At 38.8% G+C, this 8,490-nt stretch overlaps 1 pseudogene; it reads left to right on the plus strand.

Moving 5' to 3' along the window:
• Positions 1-4,675: 4,675 nt before the first annotated feature.
• Positions 4,676-5,635, plus strand: LOC122103715 (annotated as a pseudogene).
• The last annotated feature ends 2,855 nt before the right edge of the window (positions 5,636-8,490 follow it).

Below are 8,490 nucleotides of genomic sequence, written 5' to 3' on the forward strand. Positions count from 1 at the left end.
TTTGCTGGATTCGGGCCATGATTCTCAGATCTGAGCCTCCTGAGTAGCTTGAATTATAGATATGCGCCATCTGTGCCTCCCTAGACTAGATCTTCATTTGACTATTTTATGCTTATTAATTTTTCATACAATGTTTTCTAGGTTATAGTTCAGTAAATTCTGATGTATAAGATGAAATCTAAACTCATTGTTATTACCTGAAATGCAATTCATAAGACATTTTTCACTTTGCTGTTGTATTTATCCACTAGCTCAGGAAATATTGACTGGATATTGTTTGTGCTAAGGACATTATAGTGAGCAACTACTACACATGACTCCTGTCCTCCAGTATCTACATATAGTTTCCATAAATCACTCCTTCTATTTCTAAACCTTTTCTCGTGCCATGGCTGCCACTTACAATGCTCTTGCTCAAACTTCATCGGACACATTGTTCCTCGTTCTTCAGGGTTTATACACTAACATGAACTCCTTGATCACAGAGAATGTCTTATTGTTATTTTCTGTGGCAAGAACTGTGTGTGTTACTGTGTTCTATGTTAAAATTGCTTCATTGTGAATTCTAATTTCAAAGTATTTTTGCTGCAGATAGTGATTTTAACTTTCTAAATGTTAGTATTTAAGTTTAATAACTTAAAGTAGTCATTACCTTAAGGAGATGTTTATGACTATATTTTAAATTTTATTTTCTGGCTTTATATCTTAGTTGTTGACATAAATTGCAGGCACACCTGTCATATTCTTAATTGTACATGAAGTACTAATTAGGAAGCCCTACATAGAAATGGAATAGATATGTCAATTAAAACTACAGATAAAGCTAAGCATGATGGTATACAACTATAAACCCACCACTAAGGAAGCTGAAGCTGGGGAATTCCAAATTTAATACCAACTTGGCTCCATAATAAATCGAAGCAATTGTGATCTTCTTTTAAGAATATACTCCTTGGGTACCTTGCATGCTTGAGACCCTGGGTTCCATTCCTCAGCACCACATAAGCAAAAAAAATGCCGGAAATGGCACTGTGGCTCAAGTGGTAGAGCGCTAGCCTTGAGCTGAAGAGCTGAGGGACAGCGCCCAGGCCCAGAGTTCAGGCCCCACGACCAGACCCAAAAAAATTTTAAAAATTTAAAAAATTTTCAAAAAGAATATACTCCTTTAGTCTTATTGTGTGTATGTTTAGCGCTCTGTTTAATTTATCATTTCCAAGTGTAATTTTTTGTCTTTTACTATCCACTGGATTTACCTGTAGTTTTTTTTTTTTTTTTTTGTCGGTTGTGGGGCTTGAACTCTGGTCCTGGGCGCTGTCCCTCAGCTCTTCAACTCAAGGTGAGCGCTCTACTGCTTTAGCCACAGCACCACTTCCTACTTGTAGATTTATAAGCACATTCTAATTATTACGAATGAGGGAAACAATGCAATCTATGTTTCTTTGAGTCTGGCTTACTTAATATAATTTTTACCGTCTGTCCATTTCCTACAAATAGGGCAACGTCATTCTTTCTGATAGAAGCATAGAATTCACACAATGAGACCAAAGGAGGATATTCTTAGGTGAGAATCATAAGGTCTCAATTGCTATGTGCATATGATCATTTAAAATGATGCTTACCAAAATGAACTCCAAGAAATGGAAACAAGATTTTTCAATTTTACTTTTGGGGGTTCTTTTTTTGTATTTTTTTTCTGTTTTGCCCCTTTTGCTGCTTTTTATATTAAATATATATTATTTTTTATTTTAAAGATACTGTACAGAGAGGTTACAGTTATATATTTCTGTACCTTTGTCTTAAATATGTTCTCTGATTTGGGGAGGGGAAGGGGAAGCACAGAAATGATGGAGTGAAGAGTGAACAAATTAAGTAGTGATATACAATAGACACTACATGACTGTGACGGGAGGGGAGATGGGGAAAACTGGGAGAAAATGAGGGTGGGTGACAGTGTTCAAAAAGAAATGTAGTCAATACCTGACTTACATAATGGTGCATCATCTGTACAATACAAATTACTAGATAAATAAGTAAGTCTAAAGCTAATCAGAGCTACATAGCAAGACCATCTCAAAAAAGAAAAATCTGAAGTTAAATTATAAATAACCTGATCTCAGAAAAACAAAAATACATAGTAAAAAAAAACCAGCTTTGTCTTATCAAAATGTAAACATTAAAGATTTCAAATCAGGTGCCAGTGGCTCATGTTTGTAATCCTAGCTACTCAGGAAGCTGAGATCTGAGGATCATGTTCAAAGCCAGCCCGGGCACAAAAGTCTGAGAGACTCTTGTCTCCAATAAACCACTCAGAAAATCAGAAATGGCGCTATGGCTCAAGTGGTAGAGTGCTAACACTGAGCTGAAGAGCTAAGGGACAGCGCCCAGGTCCAGAGTTCAAGCCCACAACTGATAAAAAAAAAAAAAAAAAAAAAAAAAAAATTCAGCTGTATTTGTAAACATAGGACAAATGGAATCTGCATTGCTTGTCAATGGGTTGGGAAATCGGAAACTGAAGTTTTGGTTTTGTTTTAAAGTGACAACAGTGAATATGTTACTTCTTTTTCAGTCTCACTCATTTTACACTCAAATCTCCACAAATGAATCATTTTGGCAACAAGAGAAAAAGGAATAGAGAAGAGCTATAGAGAAATATTTATAAATCAGCGAAGTGAAAGAAAGGGACATAGTTAAAAAGGGGAGATAAATTTGAGGAAGGAGAAAGAAATTATAGTTTCGATGTAGCTTGTGGTACTTGGCATGTGCTAAATCCTAGGTTTAACCTCTAGCACCAAAAGGAGAAGGAAGAAACAAAGGACTGACAGGGAAAGGGAAAATAAAAGAAAATGATAAGAACAGGAAGAAGATCATGGAGAGGGGGGAAGGAGGAGGAAAAGGAAGAAGAGGAAGAGTAAAAAGAAAAGGAACAAGATGCTATGTCGAAAAACAAACTTTACAAGTTGGGGGGGCGGTAGTCGTGGAGATGGGAGGGCAGGGATGGTAAGGGAAAAACAAAGGAAGAGGCAACAATGCTTGATAAGAAATGTACTCATTACCTTGCTCATGTAATTGTAACCCCTCTGTACAATATTTTCACAATAAAAAAAACTTATTAATAAAAAAGAAAGAAAAAGAAAAGGAATGTGATCAGTCCCAAACCTGAGTAAATTCTATCATACACCAGAACGAATATTTGACCAAGATCCGCTGATGCATACTGACAGAGACATGAAACTCATAGACTGCCAAATTGGAGGAATTCACATCACCTTGCAAGATCTTCCTCAATGAATTCCATGGGAGTACTCACAAAATTAATTGGAAAAGATTCCTAAAAAATTTGTCTCCTGTGATTCAGACACAGTAGAGAGGAACAGCAATGATGCCAAAGGGGAAATTCCAGAGTCCTCTTCCCTGTATCCCTTATGGAACAAAACTTGTAGTCTGTGAACTGTAGTGTAGCAGCCACTGTTACCCTTAGAAGAACGGTGATGCCAATTGCAGCTGGAATGTCTACTTGGAAAGAATGGTCAGTAGGCTGAGCATAGTAGCTTGTTGCAAGTGGGTATCATCCAAGCTACTTGTGAGATGGAGATAAAAGAAGCATGATTTGAGACCAGACTATGTAAATTTAGGAAGGCACTAAGCACAAAACTGCTATGATGCGAAGCACTTGTAATTCCAGTTCTGAGATATAGGTTGAACTATGCCCTTTGGCTGATCTACGTAAAAAAGCACAAAAACCTATTTGAAAAACTAAAACACAAAGGCTGGATATGAATGTCAAATGGTAAGAGTACTTGCCTAGCAAACACAAGACTAAAGTCATGCTCTACAGTAGGGAAAAGAAAAACCCAGTAAATCTAAGAAGTTCATCATTCCAAGAACCATGGAAAGAGCTCCTGATTAAGAATGAAACTTATTAGCCTTTCACCTGTGGCTCATGCCTGTAATCCCGGCTACGCAGGAATCTGAGATCTGAGGATCACAGTTCAAAGCCAGTAGGCAGAGAAGTCTATGAGACTTATCTCCAATACACTACTCAGGAAAAAAAAAAAAACAGAAGTAGTGCTGTGGCCAAGTGGTAGAGCGCTGGCCTTGAGAACAAAGAGGCTCAGGGACAGTGCCCAGGCCCTGAGTTCCAGCCCCAGAATCAGAAAAAGAAAAAAAGAATGAAACCTATTGAAAATGAACTATACAACTTGTCAGTAGGGAACGGGGGCAAAACTGGAGCGAGCAAGAGAAGGGGTGACATAGCCCAGAAAAGAAATGCTCTGAGTGCCAAGACTTCATGGGGGAGGGTAGAAGCCAGACGGCCGACTGGCCGGCCGGTGGAGGCCAGTTGGGTTGGGTGTTCATTTGCCTCAGGATTTCTTTACCAACCTGGAGCTGAACTGGTGGTTCCAGAACTAAGATGGTTGTCTTGGAACCCAGCAGGCTGCTTGGGACCTCGCACGGGCAGGAGAGCCAGTGTGGTGGTGCAGCTGGGACACTGGTTGCCTTTCTGAGCCACAGGCAGGACACCGGAAGGAGTTACTGAGCCCATGACCCTGCAGCGGAAGTGCAGGCTGAACGTCTGTGAGGGAGACCTGGGCCTCCTTAACAAATCTATCATCAGACATGCGGCTCCTCCTCAAGGGTCTGGACCCGAGGAAAGAAACTCTCTAGCTAAGGAGCCATGCTTGATGTTGCTTCCACACACCATGTCACCACTGAGCCCTCTGCTCAGCAGACCTTGGGCATGGGAAAGAGAAAGGGTCTACCTCCAGCCTCCTGCCTCCACCTAGCTGGAGAGGTACTCGCTGTGGTCCAGGGGTTGAAGCCAGCGGTACTATATGATTGCAACTCAGCAGGAGTAATGGTGCTTCAGAGCTATTTGGACAAGCTGCTAGAATTGGGCTTCCTGGCCTCAGGGCTTCACATTCTTGACATTGGAGAGAACAGCCTAATTGTTGATCCTAACTAAGCAAGCATGTCAGCATTTGGAACAGGTGCTCCTTGGGACCATAGCCTTTGTGGATGTTTCCAGTTCCCAGCCTCACCTTTCTATCTGTTCCTTGGGCCAGCTTCAGAATGTGAAGGCTCTTGTGACTGAGATCATCACACATCTGCAGAGGCTGCAGAGAACCTCATCCATAGGAGCCTCCCACAGCAGGCTTCATTCCTCACAGTGTTATTGCTGTACTGTATTTGGCATCCTCTTGGGCTACCCTGTCTCTTATACTTTTCATGTGAACCATGTTGATGACATGTTTAGCTCTGACCCCATTTCATGTAGTCACTGCCCGGATGTCTGCTCTATTCCTTTAGTGTCCCGGAGAGCTTGTTCCCAGCCTAGAGGGTTATTCTAAATGCTTGGGAGACGGATCTCAGAACCCGATTTAGGACTCAGAGGGACTTTGCTGATCTTAGAATCTCTTCTGAGATAATCACACTGCCAGCTGTGGCCCTGTGACTTTAATTCTCCTCCTATGTAGAAGGTATTTTGTAAACAATCACCTCTGGCTTGTCAGTGTCAAACAAGAATCCTAAAAAGTGCTAGTTTTAACTGTTTTGAGAACACAAGAGGAGAATGCTGTGATGAATTGGTCACATACAGGAATAGGTGGTGTGGTGATAGTAGTAGTGGCAGCACAAGCTTGTGTCTTAGTATCTCTTCACTTTTCATTGGATAAGAGGTAGAAGGAAAGAAATCAAGGGGAAGGAAGGGTTGTGGATGACATACTCTGCTTGTATAGTAGCCTGTCATATGTGGATAGTGTCTTTGAATAGAGAAGGATTATGGGTGTTTCTGCCTGTTTATGTATTTCCAACTGAATCAGATTAAGGAGAGTAGACTGGGATACTTGTCATATTTGTAATACATTGTTCAGGAATAAACCAAAAGTTCCAAGACAAAAAAAAAAAGAAATGTACTCTTTACCAGACATATGTAACTGTAACTCTTCTGTACATCACTTTTATACTAACATTTTTTAATTTTTTGAAAAGAATGAAACTTATTAAGAATAGAGACTGTTCCTTTGCAATAACCCTATCCCCACAACCTAGCTAGTGAGTTGTAACAAACAACAGCAAGATACTTCTGGGGAAAAGATAGGCATGAAACAAGAACAAACAAAAAGAAATTCTTTGTGACCCAATTTTGTTTTAATCACATAAAGATTTAGCAGACAATGCATTGGCGAAGCAGCCTGACTCTAAGCACAAAGCTTTGCATAGAGAGATTTAAAACCAGTGGTACCCTACAAGTAACCATAGAAACAGCAAATATCAGACACAGCCCACTCTGATTTCTCAGTAAAGCTAGGCTCAATGGCTCAGTCCTGTAATCCCAGATATTCAGATGACAGAGAGTGAGAGGATCACAATTTGAGTCCAATCTGTGCAAAAAAGTTAGCAGACACTATGTCAATGCATAAACCTGGCATGTGATGCACATTTATGTTCCTGGACATGTTGGAAGTATAGTAGGAGAATCATAGCCTGGGCTGACCCTGGCAAAAAGCCCAGGGTTCTATCTGAAGAATAACTAAAGCAAAATGAATAAAAGAGGGGCTGGAGAATGTCTCAAATGGTAGAGCACCCACATAGAAAGAGCACATCTATTTCCAGATTTAAAAAAACCAGAGTATTCACCTCATTATTAGATTCTTGACTTTCAATTGAGAAACCAGAAAACATATTATAAAAAGACAAGAAAAATACCCCCCAAGAGATGAGGCAATTACATTTATATTTGAGATGGACACCAACACCAAATCACAGATTCAAGAAGTGACTCACGCCTGTAATCTTAGGTACTCAGGAGGCTAAGATCTGACGACCATGGTTCAACGCCAGCCTGGGAAGTAAAGTCCATGAGACTTCTATCTCCAATTAAACACCAGAAAACCAGAAGTGACACTGCAGCTCAAAGTGGTAGAGCACTAGTCTTGAGCTGAAGAGCTCAGGGACAGAGCCCAGGCCCAGAGTTCAAGCCCTACAACCAACCCACCAATAAAAGAAAAAAGAAAAAAAAAAAAAAACAAGAAGGAAAGAAGGAGGAGGAGGAAGAAAGCGAGGAGGAGGAGGAAGAGCAGCAGCAGCAGCAGCAGCAGTAGCTTGGAAACTACCAAGCAATATTAAAACAAAGCAAAATTTAAAAACAAATACATCATATTCCAACTGAAAAGTGAAGCTGGAATAGTCTTTCTGAGCTAGAGAACTTTTGCACACAGAGGAATAAGATACATGGTATGGAAAGCTTCTCACCAAAAAGCAAGCAAAACAGAGCACAAGAAGTGACATCTTTCAAATTCCAAAGGGACAAAACATTCAAATGAAAATATCTTTAAAAATATAAAAGAGAAATAAAGAAAAAACTTTTATCAAACCAAAGCAGAGGGAGGGAATTTATACTCAGAAAAGTAATTCATAAGAGATGTTAAGGGAAATTCTCCAGACAGAATGATTATGATATCAAACTGAAAATTAGCTCTGTACAAAGAAGTTAAGAAGAGAATGCTGGAAATAAAATGAAAGTAAAATATGCTGCTTACTTTTAATTGCTCTCAAGAAAAACAAAAATAATTTCAAAGTACATGTAAGTATATGTAAAAGTAAAGGATATGTCAACCAAGCATGAAGAATGGAAAGAGAAAGTGGTAAAAAAAAAAAAAAAAAAAATATATATATATATATATATATATATGATCATTTAAACTGGAATGCCAAAGAAACAATAGACCACAGAGCTTACAAAAGAAAGTACGGACAAAGGTACTCAAGTGATTCTGAAAAACAACTCTTTGAAACTATTCAACAAAGTAATAACAGAAAGCTTCCCCAACCTCACCCGTCTGACAGAGGTATGCAGAACTCCTAGCAGACAGTATCAGAGAAGAAATGTTCCTAGACAGATTGATAGGAAAGACAACTTTGGCAAATACTCAAGTTAAAGACAGAAGATTTGCATTCCAAAACTATCCTAATGTGATTGCCAATTATCAAACTATGCATTAGTTTGACTCAATAAATTAAAATATTATATATAGTGACAGATATTTTAATTGAGTGACATTAAAATACAGAAATATAGAAGGTTAAAATGAACTCTGTGGGGCAGGATTTAAGTCAGAAATATGAATCATTTGGGAACACAGAGAACTGATGAGACCATTGGAAAGGATGACATTGTGAACAAGATGCATTGTGCATTGTACTTATAAACTGACATGTTGAGTTGAAAGCCCTTTGTACAACTACTTAAAGATTTTTTTAATAAAATTAAAAATGCAGAAAGAGATACAGAAGTCAGTATAGCTATGCATCATGTATTAAGTAATACATTAGTGAAAATTTTTTAAAGTTCTCAATGGCCGGATAAATAGTAAAATTACAATTAGGTTATTTTATCCTAATTCAAGTAATTTTATCCTAATTCAAGTATACACAAATGACTGAATAAAAATACATGGTACTGGTGGATCACTCCTGTAATCCTACCTACTC

This window comes from Dipodomys spectabilis, unplaced genomic scaffold, assembly GCF_019054845.1.
Source record: "Dipodomys spectabilis isolate Male_0828 unplaced genomic scaffold, ASM1905484v1 ptg000002l, whole genome shotgun sequence".
NCBI classification, from domain to species: domain Eukaryota; kingdom Metazoa; phylum Chordata; class Mammalia; order Rodentia; family Heteromyidae; genus Dipodomys; species Dipodomys spectabilis.